Source organism: Aethalodelphis obliquidens, unplaced genomic scaffold, assembly GCF_003676395.1.
Source record: "Aethalodelphis obliquidens isolate GAN/ISIS:26980383/991018 unplaced genomic scaffold, ASM367639v1 scaffold31, whole genome shotgun sequence".
NCBI classification, from domain to species: Eukaryota; Metazoa; Chordata; class Mammalia; order Artiodactyla; family Delphinidae; genus Aethalodelphis; species Aethalodelphis obliquidens.
Window position 1 is genome coordinate 3910123 of NW_020837975.1, and position 26074 is coordinate 3936196.

The 26074-nt window shown below is 38.5% G+C and overlaps 1 protein-coding gene across 3 annotated transcripts in view; it reads left to right on the top strand.

Moving 5' to 3' along the window:
• The window catches only part of HMGCLL1 (3-hydroxy-3-methylglutaryl-CoA lyase like 1), a 137027-nt gene that overhangs the window by 105530 nt on the left and 5423 nt on the right, over positions 1-26074 (top strand). The window lies entirely within an intron of this gene.

The following is a 26074-nucleotide window of genomic DNA, read 5'->3' on the forward strand; positions in this document are numbered from 1 at the left end:
ATTCCTTCACATATACTTAGAAAATATCTTGTAGATGTACAGCAGGAGACATGACAAGACAGTTTGTAGCAAAATTGTTCATAATTGTAAAAACTGAATCAGTTCCAATTTCCACCTCAAATTACTTGGAAGTATTCTCTGATAAGTAATATCTAGAGCTCTGTGTGATCACGTAATTGATCTCCAAAACTTAATAACACATGAACAAAAGCAAATTATTGAATAATATATAAAGTAATATTCCAGATATGTTAAGTTTAAAAACAGACAAAATTAGCAATCATATTACAGTGTTACACTATAAAGAAAAACAAAATAATGATTTGCAGAATTTTCTGTGAGGGAGTGGGTGGTGGGAGACATGCTAACAAGGAGAGCTAACAGGGGAATTCACAATTATTGTTGATGCTCTATTTCTTAAACTGTGTGATAAGTAGAAGTATGTTTAATTTTATTATGTTTTAAACTGTCTACTTTAAATACACGTTTTACATCAACCATAACAGAAATGCTTATCCTTCCCCCTCTCCATGTCCTCAAGTCCATTCTCTATGTCTTCTCTTTATTCCTGTCTGGCCCCTAGGTTCTTCAGAACCCTTTTTTTTTAGATTCCATATATATGTGTTAGCATACAGTATTTGTTTTTCTCTTTATGAGTTACTTCACTCTGTATGACAGACTCTAGGTCCATCCACCTCACTACAAATAACTCAGTTTAGTTTCTTTTTATGGCTGAGTAATATTCCATTGTATATATGTGGCAAAGTGAGAGAGTAGCATTGACATATATACACTACCAAATGTAAAATAGATAGCTAGTGTGAAGCAGCTGCATAGCACAGGGAGATCAGCTCGGTGCTTTGTGACCATCTAGAGGGGAGGGATAGGGAGGGTGGAAGGGAGGCGCAAGAGGGAGGAGATATGGGGTTATATGTATACGTATAGCTGATTCACTTTGCTATACAGCAGAAACTAACACACCATTGTAAAGTAATTATACTCCAATAAAGATGTTAAAAAAATTTAAAAAGTAAATAAAATAAAATGTGCCCCCCCAACACACACACACAAAACAATACCAGAAATAAGAAGTGAAAGAAAAAAACTATATCAGTATAACCACATTTGGATTTTTGGCTATGATTTTCTGAACCAAAGCTATCAATTAAAATAAAAAATATTATTTTACAGTTATTTTAGAAAGTGTTCATCTGATATCTTTCAGCTTATGGTCAACACAGTGGAGTGACCAATAGGGTAAATCACCAGGGCTTGTTTACACAACAAAAAATGTGGCTGGTAAAATATTCTCTATGGATGTTTCTGAAACCAGAGACCAGAAACATACAGTGGAAATGAGACCCTTTACTTTTCTTGAGCCAACACAAACAACAATTACAGCTCCGTGTGAGAAAGGTTGTAAGAAAAATTGCTGGGTTTCAGAGGTTCAACCAAGTCAGCAGATTTCTGTAATTGTGGCAGATTGGACCCAGAAACTTTACAGTCTTCAGCAAAGAATGGCTCTTAGATGTTAAACTGATCCCTGATAAAACAACCCTGGGGTCATGAGAAGGCTGCTCTGCCAATTTTGTTTCACCATGGGACCCACTGACATCTGGCTTAGTTGCGGAAGCTGGAAAACTTCTTTAAAACTCTCTTGACAGTAAAAATGGACATGTGGAAAACATTCTAATCTGTTAATCTTTGGTGTTCCCGAAGAAGGGACATTTGGCTTGATACTTCATGATGATAAATATGAAACCTCCAGATCAAGTTGTAAATAACTTAATGGAATTAGAATAAAGAATAGAATTTTCATTTCCCACATGAACCAAAAGATGCATCAAGCCAATGGCTTAAGACGCCTCCTGGATTCTGTGTTTACACTTGGGCTTTGTAATTTGTCCCCTTCTACATGTGTTCCATTTGGCTGGTGAAAATTAGTGAACAGTAGCAAGTCATTCTTCTTCTTGTCCTCTCCCTCCCCTCTCCTCTCTCTCTCCCCTTTGCCTCTGCTCACTCACTCTCCCGTGCAAGAACTCCCTCTTTTCTTCCCTCCCTCCCATTGCATTAAATATTTCAAATAATATTTGAAATATTATTTGAAATATTATTTCAAATATTTGAAATATTGCATTAAATATTTCAAATATTTCAAATAATCAAAGAAATAAAACAAAAGAACTATTTTTACATATATATTTGCATGTTATCAATAAGTAACTTTTAGGGTCACTGTATAAATGTCTGGCTTCAAGGTCCGTGGAGGGTAGAAGCTGCCTGCATCTTGTTGTGTGCATGAGCCATATAGAACAGCAGTACACTGTAGCCATGATTTGGACTGGGTTTTCCTCCCTTTAGCTTCCATGATGGTTTGGGCTGCCTACCACTCCCCACTTCACCTAGCACATTTCCTTACTTTGAACTGCTATTTCAAGGTTTTTTTATTTGTTTTCTTCACTGTCTTTTGTCTTTTTTTTTTCAAGTTTTTTACTTTCATTAAATCCCTCTTTTCAGCATTAATATATTTTTTTCCAGTGACAAAAATTATCCTAAAAGCCTGGATTGAAACTCATAAAATGAATTAGTGAATAAAGCAAATATGGACAACTACATATAGGTCTACAGAATTTCCCACTAAATCCATGCTACTTAAGAGGTTTGCTCTCCCTGTTTTCAAGCATCTGGTGTGGTCTCTCATTAAAATAAATGTGCAAATACATAAATGAATTCATTAGTTAATTTAAAGTAATAAAGCACAGCTATTGCTTCTAAGCCAACTCATAGTTTTTTTCTGGTTGGTATGGTATGGTATCTTCGCCCCTGAATGGGAGAGAGGAGCATACAGGTTGCAAGCAGGGCCTCTGGAGTCTAAGGTCTAGGTTCCAATGTTGACTTGGGCAAGTTACTTTATTTTCCTATGCCCCATGTTTTCTCATCTGTAAATTTGGGGTGTTCATAGTATTTACTTGTGAGTGATGGTGAGGATTAAATGGATGTAGGTCCCCAGTAGGCACTGGAAGTGTTAGCTTTTCTCAACTTTCCTACTGGCTCCATTCCTCAGCTAACAGTCAGCTTCACCTTCATACCAGAATCGGGAACATCACTCAAGAATTCCACATTTCCACTGGAAACTTGGCTTCTTCTCTCAACCCTGAGTCTAAAATTTAGTTGGGTATTTGAATGTGGCAATATTTCATTATGAAAGAACTTTTCAGTATTCCTTGAAGGAATTCATCCAACATTTATTGAGTACCTTCTGTAGGATACTGTTCTTTGCTAGGGGCTAGACTTGACTGGTTGTTTTTTTACTTTGTTGTGGGTGTATGTGTGTGTGCATGTGTCTGTGAGATGAGTTTGGGTCATTCATTTTCAAATAATCCCCACGTCATGAAGCCGGAATCCATAGTTACTTTATCAAGTACATTGTTAGACATAAGAACTCGTATTCTGCTTAGTCTTCTGTGACTCCATGGTACCCTTAATCATCAAAGTAGATCCAAACCCCTGGCAGGCTGCCCTCGGCCTGCAACCCCAGCCTCATCTCTAGTCCTGCTCCTCTTCATTCCCAAAACTGGAGAATGTATATTCAATGTAATCTCTATCAAGATTCCAGTGGCATTTTTTACAGAAATAGAAAAAAAAAATCTAAAATTTCTATGGAGGCACCAAAGACCCCAATGGCCAAAGCAATCCTTCGAAAGAACAAAGCTGGAGGCTTCATGCTTCCTGATTTCAAGCTATACTATAAAGCTATAGTAATCAAAATAGCATGATACTGGCATAAAAATAGACACATAGACCAATGGAACAGAAATGAGAGTCCAGAATTATACCGTCACGTATACTGTCAACTAACATTTGATACGGGAGCCAAGAATACTCAATGGAGAAAAGATAGTTTCTTAAATAAATCATGTTGGGAAAACAGGATAACCACATGCAGAAGAATGAAATTGGACCCTTATTTATACCACTCACAAAAGGTAACTTGAAATGGATTAAACTCTTAAACATAGTACCTGAAACCATAAAACTGCTAGAAGAAAACATAGGGGAAATGCTCCTTCACATTGGTCTTGGCAGTGATTTCCTGGTTATGACACCAAAAGCACAAGCTACAAAAGCAAAAATAAATAAGTGGGACTACATCAACCAAAAATCTTGTGCAGAGCAAAAGAAATAACAAAATGAAAAGATAATATGGAATGGGAGAAAATATTTGTAAATCATCTAGCTGATATGGGATTAACATCCAATATATGTAAAGAAGTCACACAACTCAATAGCAAAAAACAAAGCAACTCAATTTAAAAAAAAGCAAAGGAACTAAATATAATTTTTTTTTCCAAAGAAGGGGCTGTACCTCACTAATCATCATGAAAATGCAAATTAAAACTATAATAAGATATAACTTCACACCTTTTAGAATGACTGTCATCAAAAAGACAAGATTTAACAAGTGTTGGAGAGGATGCAGAGAAAAGGGAACCCTTGTGCTCCGTTGGCAGGACTGTAAATTTGTGCAGCCCATATGGAAAACAGTATGGAAAACTCTCAAAAAATTAAAAATGGAACTACTATATGATCTAGCAAAAGATTGGGTGTACATTTGAGGGAAATGAAATCACTATCTCAAAGAGAATCCTGCACCCCTACAATTGCATGTTTATTGTAGCAATATTCACAATAGTCAAGATATGGATAGGACTTGGTGCTTTCACTGCAGGGAGCCCGGATTCAATCCCTGGTCAGAGAACTAAGATCCCACAAACTGGGCATGCGGCCAAAAAAAAAGATATGGAAACAACCTAAGTGTCCATCAACAGATGATAGTATGCATGTGTATGTGTGTTTGTATGTGTAAATGGAATACTATTTAGCCATGAGAAAGATGAAAATCCTGCCATTTGTGACAACTTGAATGAACCTTGAGAGCATTATGCTAAGTGGGATAAGTCAGAGAAAGATAAATTTTGTATGATGTTACTTAATTGTGGAATCTAGAAAAGACAAACTCTGAGAAATGGAGTAGAATGATGGTTACCAGGGGCTGGGGGGCGGGGGGTGGTAGAGGAAATTGGGAGTATTGGTCAAAGGGTACAAACTTCCAGTTACAAGATTAACAAGTTCTGGGAATCATTACACAGCATGGTGATTATAGCTAATAATTGACTTTTCTAAAGTCAAATATCCAGTTACTGAAGAATTAAAAACAAAATCAGAGGCCATCTTTGTTACCAAAAGCAAGTTATTGTATGCCTGACTCACAGTGAGGCCAAACAAACCAAAACTTCAGAGTTTGGAGCAGAGAAAGGTTTATTGCAGGGCCATGCAAGGAGATGGGTGGCTCCTGCCTAAAACAAACAAAACAAAACAAAACAAAAAAACTCCCTAAAGGGTATCAGCAAAGCATTTTTAAAGGCCAGGTGAGGGAGAAGTGTGGTTACTTGTTGCAAACTTCTTGGTGCCGGAATCCTTTGTTCTTGCAGCTGTCCACATAGGTCAGGTCACAATGTTCCTGCAAACCTCCAACAAGACAAATGTTTTTCTCTGTTCTGCAACTTTTTATCTCTATATGAATGGACTCTTAAAAGTCAGAGCCCTGAGAACAGGCTATCCTGTATATTTCAGGCTACAGGCAACATTCTTTTACATAAGGTACAGAGCCAGCATGACTAAGCACAGGCCACAAAGCACAAGGGTTAAAGTACAAGAAACAGATCTAATATGGAGCCAGATTTGTTCTTCCCTTATTACAATTTCATAGGGTTCCATCAAACCTTGTCTGGTTTTGAATCATGTTTATAAATATGTGGTTGGTGAAAGGGACAAAAACTTGAATAAAATTAGACTTGTTTTCTATGAATTTCAGTTGTGGGGCATTTGTCTGTGGTAAAGTGAAAATGAATTATTTGTATACATGCATGATTCAGTTTAGAGCTAAGTACCAACTTGAAAATAGTATTTGGGGTTTTACATATATTGAAGTAAATAGCTAGCACTTTTTTGCATAGATAACTGTATTGTACTGTGCTTCTTTTTGTGTAAGGTTTTGGATTTCTCTCATCCTTAGTGAGATATGATGCCTGGAAGCGTTCCTCCTTGTACAGCCTCTAATATATCTGTGTCTTAGAGAAACACGCATGCGTCTGTGAGATGGCTCACCAACTTTGATGTAAATCCCTCCTAGACACGTGAGGTGATGTGAGTAATTGATACAAGATTAGGTACTGGCCTGAAATACTGAGCAAGAACAGACATACTTCTATTAAGAAATGAATAGTGGGCTTCCTTGGTGGCGCAGTGGTTGAGAGTCCGCCTGCCGATGCAGGGGACACAGGTTCGTGCCCCGGTCCGGGAAGATCCCACGTGCAGTGGAGCAGCTGAACCCGTGAGCCATGGCCACTGAGCCTGCGCGTCCGGAGCCTGTGCTCCGCAATGGGAGGGGCCCCAACAGTGAGAGGCCCGCGTACCGCAAAAAAAAAAGAAATGCAATAGTACTTACAGACGTCCTGTAGACACTAGCCATAATGAAAGTGAAAATTTCTAAATTAAACAGTTGTTGCGTGGTGTAGCTGAAATACACATACACACATAGATAGCTAATATAGATATGCCTGTCTCTACATATATTTATATATAGCTATCTTAAACGTATTCAATACTGTAGCAGACTGAAATTTTAAAAGAATATATACGGATATATATATTCTTTTTTTTTTTTTTTGCGGTACGCGGGCCTCTCACTGTTGTGGCCTCTCCCGTTGCGGAGCACAGGCTCCGGACGTGCAGGCTCAGCGGCCATGGCTCACGGGCCCAGCCGCTCTGCGGCATGTGGGATCTTCCCAAACCGGGGCACGAACCCGTGTCCCCTGCATCGGCAGGTGGACTCTCAACCACTGCGCCACCAGGGAAGCCCTATATATTCTTATATATAGAAGACATACATACATCATAATGCTATCTTAAAAATCCATTCTATCAAGCATCTAGAATTATTTATAATACCACATCTTACTTTTATTTGTGTCCCCCATGATGAGTTGTCCATAGAAATCACTTAATAAATATGTTTTAATAAATAGTGACTGATTTGGGATAATTCTCCCAGACTGTGCTACACACAGGGGGGATCCAGAGTTATGTCAGGGATAACGTTAAACATCAGCAAACAGGAGACTGATATTAATGAGTTTAGTCACTGGTGTTGTTTTTAGTTGTTTTTTAAGGACTGCTCCCCAACCCCATACTCTGTAGAATCATCCTACTCCTCAAGGCCAAGTTCAGATGTCATTTCCTCTATGAAACCTGCTCTGATTAACCCAGCCTGAGATAATTTCCGTCCTTCTTGAACTCATACAACTTTTTCCTAATTGACCTAAATTAGTACTTTTCACAGTCTCTCTTTTATTTTAAGTATTCACCTATACATCATGTCTTTTCTACTAGATCATAAGTCTTTTCAGTCAGACTGTATCTTACATATATTGGCACACTAAGCCTTTTGAGAGTAAATAATTAGTCAATAGTGGCTGATTTCCTGATTTATTCTTTGACTTACATAAAACTGAATGTGCTTCTAAGAGCTATATCCTTCCATAGTAATTTTGACAGCAGAGGAGGTCTCCCTGTAAAATTAGAACTTGTTCAACTAGTAGATATTTATGAAATTCATATAGTCCAATGAGAAACTCAAATCTTCTGTAATAAATACAGGAGACTTTTGTTCAAGTAAACATATTTTATTTGACAAGAAAGCATTAAAATGACCCCAATGGGGCTTCCCTTATGGCGCAGCGGTTAAGAATCCACCTGCCACTGCAGGTGACACGGGTTCGATCCCTGGTCCGGGAAGATCCCACATGCCGTGGAGCAGCTAAGCCTGAGGGCCACAACTACTGAGCCTGCTCTCTGTAGCCCATGAGCCACAACTACTGAAGCCCACAAGCCTAGAGCCCGTGCTCCGCAACAAGAGAGGCCACCACAATGAGAAGCCCACACACCACAACGAAGAGTAACCCCCGCTCACCGCAACTAGAGAAAGCCCGTGCACAGCAACAAAGACCCAACACAGCCAAACATAAATTAATTAATTAAATAATAAAAAAAGATGACCCCAATGAATTTGTCAATTACTTCATATGAACTTTGGCTCAGAACGTGCTCCCTTGTCAGTTGTGGTTTACTAATTCAACACATTGTGGCCTGTCAAACAGCAGAGAGTTTTGAGATAAGAAAGTTCAACACACAAAGATATTTTCTATTCTATTCCTATCATTGAAAAAATGCTGATGGGTCTCCAAACGGACACACTGATTATACCGACCAGATGGAAGATCAGTCCACACCATCTGGCCCTGCCACGTGTCTGCTGTTATGTTTTCACGTTGCCTCCCTGGGTCCCTCTATTCCAGTCCTAATGGTCCCCTCCTACTCTCTAAACATACCAGCAACCTCCCTGTTCAAGACATCTGCTCTGACCTTGTTTATTTTTCATTAAACACTATAATACTATAACACTATTATTTCCGATAAATTCTTAGTTCACTTTCCTGCTTCATGCAGGTTTCTGTTCAAATACCTCTTAGCAGAACATTGTTCATGGAAAGAATGACCGAAACGAGCATCTCTGCCCTTGCTTTCCTGCATTCTTGTTGTTTGACCATCACAGGTGATTGCCTTCTCCACCACACAGCTGGCTCCACGAGAGCCCAGATTTTGTAGGTGTTATTTTCCATTACTGTATACCTGGCACCCAGAAAAACGTAGGAACTCAGCAAATATCTGTTCAGTGATAGAGTGAGCAGTTGTCACTACCAAGCATTAAATCATGTTTTAAATCCCCTGAAAACAAAGACAAAAAGAGATGCATGAGAGCTTAACACTCATTAAACTTTTTATAGTATTGAACTTTAAATGGAAGATGTTGAATGGCTTCTAAAAAAAGGTATCTAGAGACTATTTATTATTTGGTCTGCTCACAGCCACATCTCCCTTCATCTAGGAAACTATCCCCTCATCACTCCAACCATGGGGTTCTTTGGGAGGGCCTAGAAATCACAGCATTTTCACCCACACCCCCCTCCCCTCCTGGGTGTGAACCAGCTTCAGTAACTGGTCCAGGGATGGAAATGTGACTCAAGGAAGGTCAGTAAATTTTCCTCTCCCAAGAATTTTCTGGCTGGAGCTCATGAAAAAGTGCTCATTTTTCTTATATTAGACCCTGTAACTTTTGGTATAGTAGACGTGAAAGAATATAGCCAACACAGTGAGAAAAGAAATGAAGGGGGAGGAGAGACAGAGACAGGGACAGAGAGAGACAGAGAGAAAGAGAGAAGGAGAGAGAAAGGGGGAAAAGGGAAGGGAAGGGAAGGGAAGGGGAGAGAGGAAGGAAGAAAAATAGTGTTGGAGTCCTTGGTCTAGTTTTTCCCAAGATCAGCTCCACCAAACTCTTTCCACTTAACCCAAAAATGTTCCCTCTTTTTTTCCCTCAAATATTTCAGCCTAGTCACCCTGACTAATACATGATACAATATAGTAAAATTAGGGGACAATATCTTCAGCAGGTGTTTTTAGAATAAATGTGGGGGAAGACATCTATTTTTTTAATGTTTTATACTGACTGTCAATAAAAGACAAGAGAATAACCTTAAAATGGGATTCAGGGAAGCTATCTCTGCAACAGTCTGAGCTAATGAGATCCAGGTATCTGTTTTTCTGGTGAGCTAGATTGACATAAAGATAGAACTGAAATACTTAGAAAAGGATGGACGTATATTTCTTAAGGTGTCTTAATATTCTCTCAGTCTGCCTCTGACAAAAGCTAGGTAGAAGCAAATTCATGACTAAACTCCATGAAAGGGATGCCAGAATTTGTCAAGGTCCAGCCAGAAAGCCGGCTACATATAAGCAATGGAATATAGAGAATTGGTTATACGGGCAAAGGGAGAAAGCTACAATTGAACAGCAGACAATGAGGTAACCGGGAGATAAGCAGGGCCTGGATTAGGGCAGGGCAAGCCAGGCACCTAGGATACAAAATTTAGGAGGCATTCATGTTCCGGTGCTGACCTTGTTCTGCCCAACCCTGAGAGTGTCTCCTAAAATCTTGCTCCCTGGGTGCCTCACTTCTAAGGAGGCACTCCTGAGATTAGCAACAGCAAGGGGACCACCACTGGCACCGCACTGAGGCCCCCAGGCTGGATGGACAATGAAAGAGGAAAGGAAGAGAAAGGAAGAGGACAGTGTTACTGGAGCTCATCATCCAGAGTCACCAGGAGGGAGTTGGAACCATGGTCATCAGGGACCTTTGGAGCACAGAGGTACCACCTGAAGCAGTCAGAGAGGGGATGCTATTCTCCATCCAATGGAGCCTTCTGTTTGAACCCAGCAGGAGTCCAGCAGACATGGGAGCTTGGGGATGCAACCTGCAGGGATCAGTCTCCTGTGATAAGATGCACAACAGCGATGGACAAGCAAGACCTCTGGGAGCAAACAGCTTGACTGTCACAAGGCTGTGTCCTTTGGAGAACACAGGTGCAGATGGCACTTTTCTTGTTCTGTTGGGAAAGCTGAGAAACCTAACTTGTATTCTTGCCCAGAGAAGATATTTGGCCAACCTGTTTTGGTTTTGTTTTTTTTTTCATGATTGATATTTGGTATATTTTCCTGTATATCTTATAAGTGATTTTTTTTTCTCTGAATGTTATCTTGCCAGTGAGGGAAATAGCTTTTGAATTGGACTCAGATCTCAAGATTTCCATCTGCTTTTCTACTTTCATTCTTAACGAATGGTGGCATTGAATTTTAGGTGCTTAGAAGTATTAAAGTTAAAAAAAATCCTAAAATATGTTACAGGTCATGTGGAAGCTTTTATATGTCTATGGTATTTGGCAGCCTGGCCACAAATACCAAGTATGTGTGGGTTTGGCACCTTTAAGGAGAATCTTCAACAAGTGTTTTTCTTTTAAAACTGTGTTTTATATGACTTTTTCTTGGCTATTAGCACTGGACATCCCAGTTGGATGCCATCTGGAGGCTTATGGCATGTGGCCTTCCCAAGAAGTCACTGTCTTGCTTAGAATTTTCCTGTCATATGTTCCAAGGAACGGACCTACAGCAGTGATGTGTTGTCTCAACTACAATAGCAGAAGCCCTTAATTTTATTTTTATTTGGCTATGTTTATAGCTGTATGACAGAATTAGATGTTATTGAACAAGCTACATTCAACATGCATTTGTGGAAAGCCTTAGGATTGGATAAAACCCTAGGAACAATCAAAGTCAATAAGCTTCAGTCACCATAGAAGAGATTCCTTCTACAACCTTTAGATGGTCTTTTAATACCTTCAGTGGCAGGGAGATCATTATCTTGAGAGTGAGCTCATTTAAGTTTGGGGAGCTTTGAAAGGCTAGAGAGTTATTTCTCATATCAACCAAAATCTACCTCTGCCTATATTCCTCTAGAATTATACAGAATATGTCTATTTTTTTGCCCATGTAATGATCTTGAACTATGTAACTATAACCGTCATCTACCTCTGAATTTTTACCCAAGATAAATACTCACAAATGCCTCAAACACTGGTTGTATCATGTTTTCCAGATATGTTGGTTGGCTCCAAACCTCCTTCATCTCCTATATATTTAACTGTAATTATACCTACTTTTGTTTTCTCAACTTTTTGAATAACTGGCTTTAACTGGGGAGAAATCCATTCTTGATTTCATGTGTACTCAGCTTTTTCTCTTTTTTCAAGTTGTATTCACTGCTTAGAAAAATTAATACCATTGCTACCATAACTATCTTGTGAGATATTTTGATCATGGTGGCTCTAGCATAAGCAAGATCCTTGGTAACTCATTTAGAAATCAAGTTGAACTTGAGCTATTGAAAATGAACAATAAAGAGGTGGGTGGTACTACTTAGTGACATAATATTACAAAATATTTTAAACCCTATTATCCATGTAAATATATGACAATGTCCAGTTTAATGAATCTGTCCATTTAAATGCCCCCAAATGAATATCTCCTAATAAATGGCTGAATACATTCATCAGCTTACTGTTAATCAGCTCAGTCATTTCTTATTTAAAATAGTGTCTCAAGTTTCTCCTGCACACATTTTCCTCTCGTTCCTACAGGAGAGCTAAGTTTGATGGGAGCTGAAGTATCATCCTGCCATGGGGCAAGGGTCACCTGGTCTGATGGCATCTTAGTCCTCCCTTGTTGCCCTGAGATGGAGTTCTCTAGCCTGTTTATCCTTTGTCCTTGTGATGGTACTGTGACCATGGTCTGTGGATGTTGGCCTATTCTCTGAACCTTCCTGGTCATGATCCTAGTTCCTTCCTGCCCACCAGTGATCTCTCAGCCCCACCGGGGAAAACGAGAAATTGTTGTATGCTTTCTATGCCAGGTGTGAGTGCCCTATTGTCTTTCCAGCTGCCTTGAGTCTCACTTGCCAGGCACCTCACTTAGCTTTTGCTGCCCTGGCATCCCACAGCTGGATGGGAGATTCTTGAGTCTTGTAATCCCCCTCCAGCCCACCCTTTTGGAAGCAGAACCAGTCCCTGCTGCTCTGGGGCTCCTCTAAATGTGTCTGGGATTTCTGTCACACATTACCCACAACCACATCCCTGGTACTCAGCAGAGAGGAGGAGCCTTGGACTCTTCTCAGGGTCCCAGAAAGCACATGGTTATATCTTTTAAAATTATTTTACTGCCCCATGGAGACCAATACTTTGAGTTATAAGAATACTGAATCATGAGTTTGAGCATTACCAATCCATGAGATCATCCCCAAAGCAGACAAGCAAGTGGAAATGGGTATGTAATGAAAGATTTAAAAAGGAATTAAAGTTAGTTTGGAACAATCATGAAGGCTTTAAGAAACATTATGTATTAAATATCCAGTTTTCTCTATCTATGATGATTTTCAAGAAAGCAGCTTCTACCTTCCACTAGAGTTGATGATTCCCATTCATGGAGCACCCTCCACTTAGCTATTAAGCTAGAAATCACAGGGCTTCTGTTAACGACACCTCATATATATGTATATGCGTATATATATATATATATATATATATATGTGTGTGTGTGTGTGTGTATATATATACATATATATATAACTGAATATATATATATATATATATATATATTTTCAGATTCTTTTCCCTTATAGGGTATTACAAAATATTGAGTAGAGTTCCCTGTGCTGTACAGTAGGTCCTTGTTGTTTACTTTATACATAGTCGTGTGTATCTGCTAATCCCAAACTCCTAATTTATCCCCCCTTTCCCCTTTGGTAACCATAGTTTGTTTTCTATGTCTGTGGGTCTGTTTCTGTTTTGTAAATAAGTTTATTTGTATCATCTTTTTAGATTCCACATATAAGTGATATCATATGATATTTGTCTTTCTTTGACTTACTTTACTTTGTGTGCTATCTACTATTAGTCTTCATTTATTTAGATACCATTTTATCTCATAAATTTATCTCAAATTTATTCCTTAACAAAAAACCTTTTTTTTTTTTACACTTCTGCTTCACTTTAAATACTCACCACCATTGACTGGATGCATTGCACTAATTTTCTGACTAGTATTTCTACTTAGATATTTCTCAACCTTTTATCCTTCTCAGTTATTGCTCCCTTGCTACTGAAATCTGCTTGAAACAAAATGCTGATGATGGCACGATTATTCATCAACTTTAAGTAGGTCTTTATTTTCTAGAGAATAAAGTTTAGCTTGTACAGAAAGGCATCCAAGGCCTCTCATGATTAGGAGCTGTACTCCATCCACACCCCAACACTCCCTACAATAAAAGTCTCATTAAAATCTCAGTGTACCCTTGGCCTGTTCATCATCTGTATATTTTCTCAAGCTGTTCCCTCCCTGTAGAATATCCCTTCCATCACCATCCCCCACTTGTCAACATCCTTCAAGGCCCAATTCAGAGCCAAACTAGTCATCAAACTTTTAACCGTACCCCACCCAACCTTGCTTCATGATGAAATATAGAAACCATCTCACTGATGTGTCTGACAGCTTCGTTTATAATTTTCATAATAGCTACCACTCTCTACTTTGCATTGTAGTTCTTTGTATTTATGAATATCTGGTCTGCCAGGTCATTAACTTAATGATGTGTTAGTTACTACTCTTTGTTTCCAAGCAACAGTGGCCAACTCAAGCTACCTTAAGCAAAAAAGAGACTGTATTATGAGGATATAGGGGTGTGTCACGAAAACCTCTTAAAGGAACAAGACAAGCAAAGAGCAGAGATTTGGAAGCCTTCCCATTTGATTCTGAATCTCAGCTCTCACCACTTAGCCAATATGTGTCACTATGTGTGGTCATAGTAAACATTCTGTGGCTCAAGTTTCTCACATATAAAATGAGGATGATAATAATAGTATGTACTTCCTAGGATTACTACATGGTTTACTTGGCACAGCTCTCATTAAATGTTATTTCAGAAACAAAGGTGGGGCTTTTCGGGAAAGACTACTGCCTTGCATTTGTGGTACTAGCATTTGCTTGGGATTCCAAATAATTTGATTTGGGGAGAGAAGAGGAGCCTCACCGAACTTCTTTGTGGTTATCATTTAATGCTTTGGGGTCCTTTATTTGGCACGGAGATTGGTAAAGTGAGTAATACACTATTTTTGGAAAATAAACCTGGACAATTTTAAAATGTTAAGCTTGGACACAATATTTAACCCTGGACTTGCACCTTAAAAACCAGCAGAGTAATAGAATGTTCTGTTGCCTGGGTGCCCATTGAAATTTATAAGGAATTCCAGAAGATACTTGAGTGTGGGCAGGTCTGTTAAGGCAGTCTGGTGACCTGGGAGGCCCAGAGCCCCTTTCAGGTTTCCTATGAGGTGAAAACTTGTCCTAATGACACTAAGATAGTGTCCTTTTTTACCATTCTCAAATAAACCGTGGATTTTCTAATGAGAGAAAAGCAGACGCCCATGAGAATCTAGATGTCTTAATAAAGATGACTACACACACACACACACACAAAACAAAAACAAAAAAACAGAGGTGGGGAGGAAATGAAGCTGGATCTCAGGAAGAACCAAAAAGCTGCCTGGAATTCAGGTGGCATTTCTCTAATTCGAATGTTTTGTTCCACCCCCTCCTACAGACCAAATTACTCTGCTGCTTGTCGTCCATGGAAAAAATTGCTTGTTCATAGCTCATGTGCTGTACATCTCACCTCTTAGAAAGACAGAATCTGTCTTTGTCTCTGTGCCACATTCTGGGGGAGGAGCCTGTGATTGACTCAATTTTGGTTCCAACAGCTGCCGCCAAGATTAACAAAGAGTCACTGAGCAAACAAACAAACAGGTGCCATAAACTTATCTTTATGGCATTTCCAAGAGAAGAAGGTTTAGGGAGCAAAGTAGGTAGTGATCCACTGACATGGCTCATTGATTTTGCTATCCTCAGAGCATCGTTCTGTGTCTCCAGTTGGATTGGATCAAGTTCAGTTCACACCATGTGTAGTCATACTTGCACTCAGGCCTTGATCCTGCAATTGTTCTTCAAAATATTTGAATTTGTTCAATTACACTTTCAAAAACATTTTTTTTTTTTTTTTTTTTTTTTTTTTTTTTTGTGGTACGCGGGCCTCTCACTGTTGTGGCCTCTCCCGTTGCAGAGGACAGGCTCCGGACGCGCAGGCTCAGCGGCCATGGCTCACGGGCCCAGCCGCTCTGCGGCATGTGGGATCTTCCCCGACCGGGGCACGAACCCGTGTCCCCTGCATCGGCAGGCGGACTCTCAACCACTGCGCCACCAGGGAAGCCCTCAAAAACATTTGAATAGTAACTTGTTCTGTTCTAGGTATTAGGCCGTATACTGAGGGTATCACGGAGTGAGGTAGCGTGAAGTTCTTGACCTCATGATGCTAATGTATATTGCTTGCTGCTTTGACTTAAAAAAGAAAATAAAAAGGTGTAATCTTTCCATTATCACAAGCCCTGCCTGGTTTGTGAGTATTGATAACGCTGTTAGTTCTTTGTCAGCACCACTGTGTTTTCAATTCCTTTTTTATTTTTTTCTCTCTTAACGTTCTTTTTTCTTTTCTGAACATTTAGTTATATTTTCACAATATTAGGCAGACCTCCCACTAACATCCATTTTGGAACTGGAAATTATTTATCTCCTACCAGTGCAACTCCAGAAGCATAAAGGCCTGAATTCTAGACCCGTCTCCACCACCAAAGACCTCTGCGACTTTGGGGAAATCCCTAAGAGCTCTGGGGCTTAGCTCCTTCCCTTTAAACCAGAATCAATCCACTAATCAATTCATCGTATAAGGGAGTTTGACTAAAATACACGGTGACTTCTACCTTTATAGGTGCAAAATCTTTAATGTTTACACAGTGTTAGTTATCCATCTGTGTCCCATTTTCTTCCCCCTCACTTTGTTACCATTGTCTCCATTCATCACTTTTTCTGCACACGTTGAGAGCATCATGGGAGCGGGGTAAGGCTGGGTCTACGAGGAGCTGGAATGAGATGGTCAACTCTTTCCAGGACTCTCAGCCGATGAACTCAGTTACTGTGTTTCTGAGAAGATTGACGGTTGATTTTCCTTGGAAGCTTTGGGGTCACTGTTCCTTTAAGACTCTCTGGCACTCTGTCTGTACTCTCCTTTTGCCCTACCTCATGGCACAGTTTTATCTATTAATTTCCTGGCTCAGCTCTATGTTTCTGCCCTAACCTCAAACTCATCCCCACCTCCCTAAGGCTTTTTTGGCTAATTTTCTCCTCTAGTGCAGCCTCATTCTTTACCCCTATTCAGTGAGCCCTATCCTTCATGGCTGCCAACTCACCTGTCTCTCCATTTGCATACTTCCACACTGAAATCTGCCCCAATGCTCTTCTTCATTTGTCACACACACATCCTCCGTCTGCCTCTATATCCTTGTCATATACTTGTGAAAGCCAAGACTTCTCACATGTTATGTACCAAGCTATGGGATATGCGCTTTCCGTGGAACATCACATTGTATCCTGAACAAGCCCGTGAATCAGTACTATTAAATTCATTTTACAGCTGGGGGAACAGAGAGGTAAAGTAACATCCTCCAGATCGCACAGCTAACAGGTGGCAGAGCAGGTTCAAGCAGAAGTCTGTCTCCTGAAACTGATCTTGAAAGCACAAGGCTGTAGGTTCTCTGTTTGTTTTTGAATCTATTGCCACCTCACTCCTGTTCTATCTCTGCTGAAACGACCCATTTCAACCTTTGTCAATGGCATGAATCCAATAAATTTTCTCTGGTCTCATTTTCTTTAACTACCTTCAGCATTCATCACTGTGGTATATTTAGGGAAATTTCTACCCTGTCTTATGACACTGAACTTCCCCCTGCACTAATTCATCTCCCTTCTCCTAATTCTGAAAAGTGAGTGTTCACTAAATACCAGGATTTGAATCTCTGCTCTTCTTTTCTAGACAAGTTCCTTCAGAGAACTCAGAAATGAAATAAATCAAGATGAAATTACTTTTTTCTTATTTTTAATTGCTCTAAGAGATAACCGACTGTCTAAAGGAAAAAAAGTAGCAAGGTATTGTGAGTTTACACATGTAAAAGTAAAAGGTAGGGAAACAGTAACACCAGGGATGGGTGGAAGGAATTGAGAATATATTGTATGTAATACTGTAAGATCCTTCCCTCCATGTGGCATAGATATTTGAAAGTAGGCTATTATTAATTAAATAATATTAATTTAATTGTATTAAGTTATACTATAAAGCGTAGGGTAAAATACTCAACAACTTAAAGAAGAGGTAGAAATATTAAGGAAGAGATAAAATAGAGTCATAAAAAATGCTCAATTAACAAAAGATAGAAAAAGAAGAAAAACAAAGCATAGAACAAATAGAGCATATAGAAAATAGCTAGCAGATTTTAATCCAACCATATCAGTTAGTGTATTAGTTCTACTTGGCTATGCTGATATAGCAGACCCTGAACCCCCCAACATAAATAATGGCTCAAACACAGGGATGTTTGTTCCTCACTCATTAGATGGTCCACTGCACGTGTTCCTGGCAGCGGGCATCTTTCCTCCAGGTGTTCGCTCAGAGACCTGGCTCTTTCCATTTTGTGGCTACACCATTCCCTCAGGCCTATTGTCATGGGCATTTGACTATTAAAAAGGAAGAAGACACGTAGTTTCTGAAAGGACTTGTTCTGGAAATGGCCTGCATCACTTTGCTCTCATGCCATTGGCTAACCCACATCAAGCAGCCTCACCTACACAGAAGGGCAGTTAGGTAATGTTGTCTAGCTGAGTCCCAGAAGAAGAGGAGACAGATTTTTTTGGTGAAAAGCCAGTACTGTCTGCTACAGATGAACCGCTAAACTGAAAGGTTAGAGATCTTCAGACTTTATTATCCATAAAAGTCACCTTGGAGTTTGAAACAATTGCATATACTTGGGCTTTACAAGAAAAAAATTCAGATTTTTGGGTAAGGCACAGAAATCTGTATTTTATTTTGTGCCAGTAGATTGGAGAGCATGGATGGTAACTGAAGGAGTGCCCGTGGGAGCCAGTGACATCCACTCACACACAGGAAAGAGGAGCTGATTCTGAGAGGAGTCATCTGTAGGGTTTGGATTGAACCCAGGAAATGAGAAAATAGAGCCTGAGGTCGGTCAGTGTACTTTGGGGTGTTGTCCTGGCAGAAGAAGGAAATGATTGAGAAAGAAGGGTACACATTTATTAATATGGCTCCTTTGTACTAATTACAAGTGGTATATATTTATTACAGATAGTTGTTAACAATCTGGAAATACAAATGACTTATAGCAAATATAGTTACTCTCCTCTTTTATCTTCCATTTTCTTATCAGCATTTTTCCATACCATTATATATTCTTCAAAACCATTTAATTGTCTCATAACTGTCTTACATAACTTATTAACTATTCCCCTATGGTTGTACATTTCATTTACAGGCTTTTTTCTCACTGTTACAAATAATAATACAAAGAATAGTCATCCTTGAACATAAGTCTATATTAACATTTCTGGCTATTTTCTTGGGATAGCTTCCTAGAAATACAACCATTGGGACAACAATCCTTTACTTTCTCCATTTCTTGATAATGTTGAGTTGTGTAGAAACTTCTTCAGAGAGTTGAAGAAAGTATGATGAGAAAATTGACTTTTTGTTGTTGTTGTTTTCAGTCTCCTTTTAAAATTTTAATTTAATTTTTATTTTAAATTAGAGTATACTTGATTTATAATATTGTGTTAGTTTCAGGTATACAGCAAAGTGATTCAGTTATACATATACATATATCCATTCTTTTTCAGATTCTTTTCCCATGTAGGTTATTACAGAATATTGAGCAGAGTTCCCTGTACTATACAGTAGGTCCTTGTTGGTTATCTATTTTATATATAGTAGTGTGTATATGTTAATCCCAAACTCCTAATATACCCCCCCCCCCGCCACTTTTCCTCTTTGGTAACCATAAATTTGCTATTGAAGTCTGAGAGCCTATTCCTGTTTTGTAAATAAGTTCATTTGTATCATTGTTTAGATTCCACATGTAAGTAATATCATATGATATTTGGCTTTCTCTGACTTACTTCACTTAGTATGATAATCTGTACGTCCATACATGTTGCTGCAAGTGGCATTATTTCATTCTTTTTATGGCTGAATAGTATTCCATTGTATATACGTACCACGTCTTCAGAAAATGAAGTCTTTTGATCTGTCAATGGCTCTCTTCCTAATTCACACCCTTCCCGCTGGAGTTGTTATAAGGATTTAATGCAACCAGGTGTGTAAAGTGTTTAGTAATGCAGCTGGCATTTAATTATTAGCACATAGTCAGTTAACTATTAATACTGAACAGTAGCACACAAATGTTATACCTGTTAAACTCTGTCTCATACTAACTGTGTGAAGCATGGACCGTCACTTCCCTTTTCTAAGCCTCAGTTTCCTCATCAGTAAATGAGCATGAATTACTGCCCACTTACCATGATTTTGTGGAGTTTTCTCATATGTGAAGTATGTGGTGCCGTATCTGTGATATAATAAGCCTTCAATCAATGTTCACTAATAGTATTTATTATTTCTCAGTCTACTGAAATTGAGAACTTTCTTATGTTTTTCCATTTCCTTATTTCCTTCTATGTACACACCCCCATTTCTATCTCAGTTTGAAATATACTACATGAAAGTACAAATATACTCTATCTCATTATGTGTGGTAAGGCAGGGAGGAGTGAAACGTGCAGGAAACCTTTCTCAAAGACAAGAGATGGTCTATGAAAGCGTTAATAATCCATCACGTTAGCTTACTCACCCCCAACAGCAAGGTATCATGATTTACATACCAATTTTGGTGTATAACTTCAGTGTATGGAAACACTGGGCTTTATTCATGCATGCCAATGGTTCACTATCTGTGGTTTATAAAGCATGGTATGTTCACAGTACACATGAATGGCAAGTAGTTGGTACCAAAACTCCATATATGGTAATTCTTTAGAGTGCTGGGTGAGTAGCATCTCAGAGCAAGATCTGGGCTCCCTGGAAAGAGTGCTGTGACCCACTAGTGACACTGGTCTGGCTGCTGGGGGAGAAGTAGCGCATCACATGTGGATAATTACAATCCTCTGTTGGAGGGAATATTAGCTGTGAGGAACAAGTTGAAGGGAAAAATATTAGAAAAATGAGTATATTTGTAATATTTTATCCTACATGAATATTTGTCTTTTTCCTCATGAGTAACTTAAATCCCCACAATGAGTAATTTCCCTGTCAGAGATTCACTTGTTATTTTAATTCAAATGTAACATTATTACAGATTTCTAAAGAAAAATTTGGTCTTGGCAAAAAAAGTAGACATCATTTCAAAAAATAACATTGCCAAAATTCTTCTATATGTTCCTTAATAGTTTACTAACTTCAATATGTAAAATTGTAGATTTCATTAAATATTTTGAAATCGGACATATATGGAAGATTATATGTTTTGGAAAATGATTTCTTTGACTCCTCTTCTTATCATATTTCTCAGTTTTGTTTGGAGAATAAGTTCTTACAGCATGAGAAAAAGTCGAGATGATACTTTCAGTTATTGTATCAGCATGATCTGGGCATCCAAGCACTATGCAAAATTAACAAAGTTAACTCTCCTCATAGCTCACCTGAGATTGTAGTACAGAGTGATAATGCTCGTGTTATATCTACAGCTAATTTGCAATTTTCCAGAAGAAGTGGTCACTCATATTTTATCCATTTTCCTCAGCCTTAAGTCCAAGTATACGTCTGGGAGCTCAAGCAGATGGAGCCCATAACCGCACTCACCAGGCTTTTCATAACCTGGGTCACTGTGTTAATAGCTTTGGTCATGAGATTTGAGGGAAGTGGAAGCCAAAGTCACCTCCACCCTTTGAGTTACGTATTCGTTTCATTTTAGGGAGAATTAGCTCCCTGAGTTCTAGAGAGGATCGTTTCTCATTTGGCAATAGTGAACTATTTCTCAGTGACAGACAAAATGTATAGTAATATTAATTTCTAACACTAATCTCCATGAGCTACAGAGCTTTGTATGTATTCCAAGTCCCTGGCACATAGAACATGCTCAATAAACATGTTCAAATCAAAGGAAGAATAATAAAAAATATACTGATTACATTGAACCACAGATGATGCGCTACGCACCATTAGTAAAAGTTTCCTTATTTTAAAGGTAACACAATATTTATTTGCATAATATAAAGCTATTTACTTACGTATTTGCTGTTTCTGGGTTGGAGCACAGTGGCAGTTCAATGCTTGACTTTAACTTGGTGGATTTTGGTGTTACATCGCCATCTTGTGGTTATTAATCTGAAGATATTTCCTTCAAAACAAAACCCAAATGCTTTGTTTTGCAACATACTGTATGGTGCAGAAAACCATTTGTGCTTGTGTGTTTACACACACACACACAGACACACACACACACACACACACAGACGCCAGGAATCTGACCATCTGAAAAGCAGTGTTTTAGATTTGGAGACATGGGAAAGGAAATATCTAAGACTAATCTTTTAATGCAGTCTCTTGCATGATAAAATAAGCTATGCAACCCATCTACTATTATCAAATACATGAGGATATTATAGCAATGCATTTTCTATAATACTATGATTTCAGTAGCAAAGTAAAAACATGTTTCCTCTATTTACCATAAACAACAGAGAAGAAATAATGTTTTTCTTCCTGCTCTGTTAAGAACTTGTTTACATCATAATATGTACCGTTTCTAATGGAATAGGGAAGTCGAGGTAAAGAAAACATACACAGTGAAATCAAATTTTCTTAGATGACTATGACTAGAAATTTACAAAGCAGCTTGTTCCAAAATAAAGTTATCTAACTTAGTGTATGGGTAACACTCTCCATTGAGAAAATATGTATTTCTGGGGAACAGAATTTCACATTTGATAGAGGACAAAATTGAGAGGATATTATGTAGAAAGTTCTATTTTTAAAGTACTGTGATTTTTTTTTTGGAAGAGAGAGTTTAAAAGGAACACATATCTTAATATTCTCCTTCACAGCTAAGGTATACTTTAATAAACTCTCTTTAAATTTGCTTATTGAAATTTTAAATCCACATACTGCTCTTAGAATTGATTCAATTGATTTGTGACTAGCACTCACAGAAATATAATCTGTTCCAGAGCAAATGTGATGGTAGGAAAGAGGGAAGGACCATTTTCCAGGGAGGCTTTCACCCAGATCACGTCTGCCTTTACGAAATTATGCACACTTAAATCCTAGAAAGATCAGTTAGTTGCAAAATAAATTGTTGGTCAATAAACTCAGTCGTAGGTTTATTTATTCTCATTTTCATTTATTTACTGTCATTCTACGACAGGCTACAGTTTGCAGAAACCTTTCTTTTTCTTTTTCTAATTATATATGTAATTACATTCATTGTGGGGCCATTAGAAAACAAGACAAACAGAATTAAAATAAAATGAATTACCTAGAGTCACACACCCAGTGATCACTGCTGTTGGCATTTTGGTATATCATCCAAATTCTACCTTTTTTTTTTTTTAGAAAATGGGATTATGGTTCCATACACCATGATAATGTCCTGTAATCTGTTTCTTTCCCTTAACTATGCATTTACATAGCATTTATCATTCCATTTTATAGCTACACCTTAATTAATTTAAATTAGTCCCCATTACAGACATTTGGCTGGTTTTCAAATTTTTATTCATATAAAACATACTGTAATGAATCTATATATAAGGGGTGTGTTTCATGTGTGACATACATACACTCACCCATATATATCTGTTTTTATTTCTTACCTAATTATTTACTTAGAATTTGTGAAATATTCCTAGGAAGTACTTTTTTGATAGAAATTTCTAGGATAATGGATATTGGCAATTAAGACTAATTACTAGTTAATTGCTCAACAGAAAAAATGTTCCAGGTTATTTTCCTACCAGTTTAAGTTTTCTTGTTTACCTTCAGTTCCAACACCACCTCCTTTTTGTCATTGATGTTTATCAAAGTCTAATGCACATACAGAAAATTGCACTAATCATAAGCCCTCGTGGTAGACTGAAGCCATCTTTCACCTCTCATGCTGGTACTGCTGACATTCACTACCTCATACTTTTTGGGGTGTTCTTTCAAAAACAGGTTTTCTTGAAAAGTTGATCTGTCCTGATTAACTCTTTGCTGCCTCAGGGTACAGAGCATCTCTAAATGAAAGCTCACTCATACCCACAGTTGATAAAGTCGGAGATGGATGAGAACCTTACCTCAGGGGTTCCCACACTTAATTACACAAGAGATCACCGGAGGGAGCTTTAAAGAGATACCAATGCTTGACCCCATTCCCAGACAAAGATTCTGGGGAGAAACTTGGCTGTTAGTTTTAAAAGGTCCCCAGGTGATTATAATTGGTAAGGATTGAGAACCACTGAAACCTCTTTCTCCTGGAGTGATAGATTCAATTCTACTGAATAGATAAATATTAACCTATAGGTGAAGAATGCCTCTGCCTATTTGATGTCCTGGCAGACTTCCAGAGATGAGCTCAGTGTCTGAACCTTTGTCTTTTCCAACTACTGGACAATTCCACAGATTTCACTCCTAGAGCATAATTCTTTAAACTTACTATTTTGATTCACTGCAAATGTAGACTGCCCTAAATGGACCAGTACTTTAGCTGGTCAGTTATTAACACCCAAATATGATTGAGCTTTGAGAGAGGTCGTGATAAAGGAAGAAGAGCCATTGCCACCTTCCCATGTTGAGTAGTATAATGAGGAGAAATGGAGGTACAGAAGCAAACCAATTATATCTGTAAACTTTGCATTAGTCCCAAAGGCATCTATGGCTTTTGGACTATGGTTCTGCCCTTGGGAGCCTTGGTAAACATTCTAGGTCTCACCAGAGAAAATTCAGAACAGTAAAATTGTGCAGCCCCTTGAACCATAATGGAAAAGAACATAAAAAAGAATGTGTGTGTGTGTGTGTATATATATGTATATACATATATATACATATATATGAAACTGAATCACTTTGCTGTATAGCAGAAATTAACATGACATTGTAAATCAACTATACTTCAATTTAAAAAATGTGCAGCCCCCTTGGCATGTCAAAGGAGATAGGAGCCACCTGAAGAGCTCCCAACAGCTAAATCTCAAACGTGAGTGACAAGACATATAAAGGAATATTGGATTACAACCCAAAGTACTAACTAAATACCCATGAGTCTCTACTGATATAAACAAATATTTGAAGAAATAAATAAATATGGGAAAATAGACAAATCTCTCATATGGGAAATTTCTAAATAATTTAGGTAGGTATTCTCCACTCCTTAGGTGTGAGCTGCACATAGTGACTTTTTTCCAAAAAGTGCCATATGGAAAAGGGGGCACGGGGTCAAGTGAACATCATCAGTTGTAAACCATATAGTACGCACCCTTGATATGATGTGTTAAGACTGGCACTTCCCCTGTGTTGCTCTCCTCACAAAACTTCAGGACTCCAGTCTAACCATGAGAAAACATCAGACATACCCACCTTGAAAGACATTGTGCAAAACACATGACAAGTAGCAATTCAAAATTGTCAAGGTCAATGAGGACAAAGAATGTCTGAGAAGGTGTCACAGCCACAGCAGGAGATAAGACAACTACATGTAATGTGGTACCCGGATGAGTTCCTGGAAAAGAAAAGGACATTAGCTTCTAAACTAAGGAAATCTGAATCATGTGTGGACTTTAGTTAATAATAACATATTATATGTGTTCGTTAGTTGTGACAAATATACCATAATGATGTAAGATGTGAACAATAGGGGAAATTGTGTGTAATGTATGGAAATGCTGTGTACTTTCTTCCCAAATTTTCTGAAAATTTAAAACTATTCTAAAATAAAAAGTTTATCAAAAAAGGAAAGGAAAAAGAAAGTGTGATTCCTCAGAGCAGCAGTGAGAACAGCATCTGGGATCTTGTTAAAAATTCAAATTCTCAGGGCCCAGCCCAGACCTCCAGAATCAGAAACTCTGGGGATGTAACAGCCATTTGTGATTCTGCTTCTGTGACTGAGAACTGCTGATCTAGCAGATTGGCCAAGGGCTCTGTTTCCCAGCACTTCTTGTTTTAGATGAGGTCGTATTACTTTTTCTTCAATGTCCAGGAGTGAAGAGTCAGATTAGCCTCTTAGTGGCTTCTGATTTCCCAATTGTCCCTTTCCAGAGAGGGCTGCTCTGCTTGCCTCTCTTCTTATGTTATTCAAATCTGATCCCCAGGGTCCCTTTCAGACCCTTTTGTGCTCATGTCTTTCACAACTTTTCCAGTCCACAGAGATCTCCACCTTGGATATCCCCAGACTCATAACATGAACCAACTTGCATGTTTCCAGAGGCCACAAATCACAGCAGAATGTGAATTCTCTGGAGACACAGGTGACCTTGGGCAAAATGTGTGATCCCTCTGTACTTGAGTTTCTTCATCGTGATTTGGGGATGATGG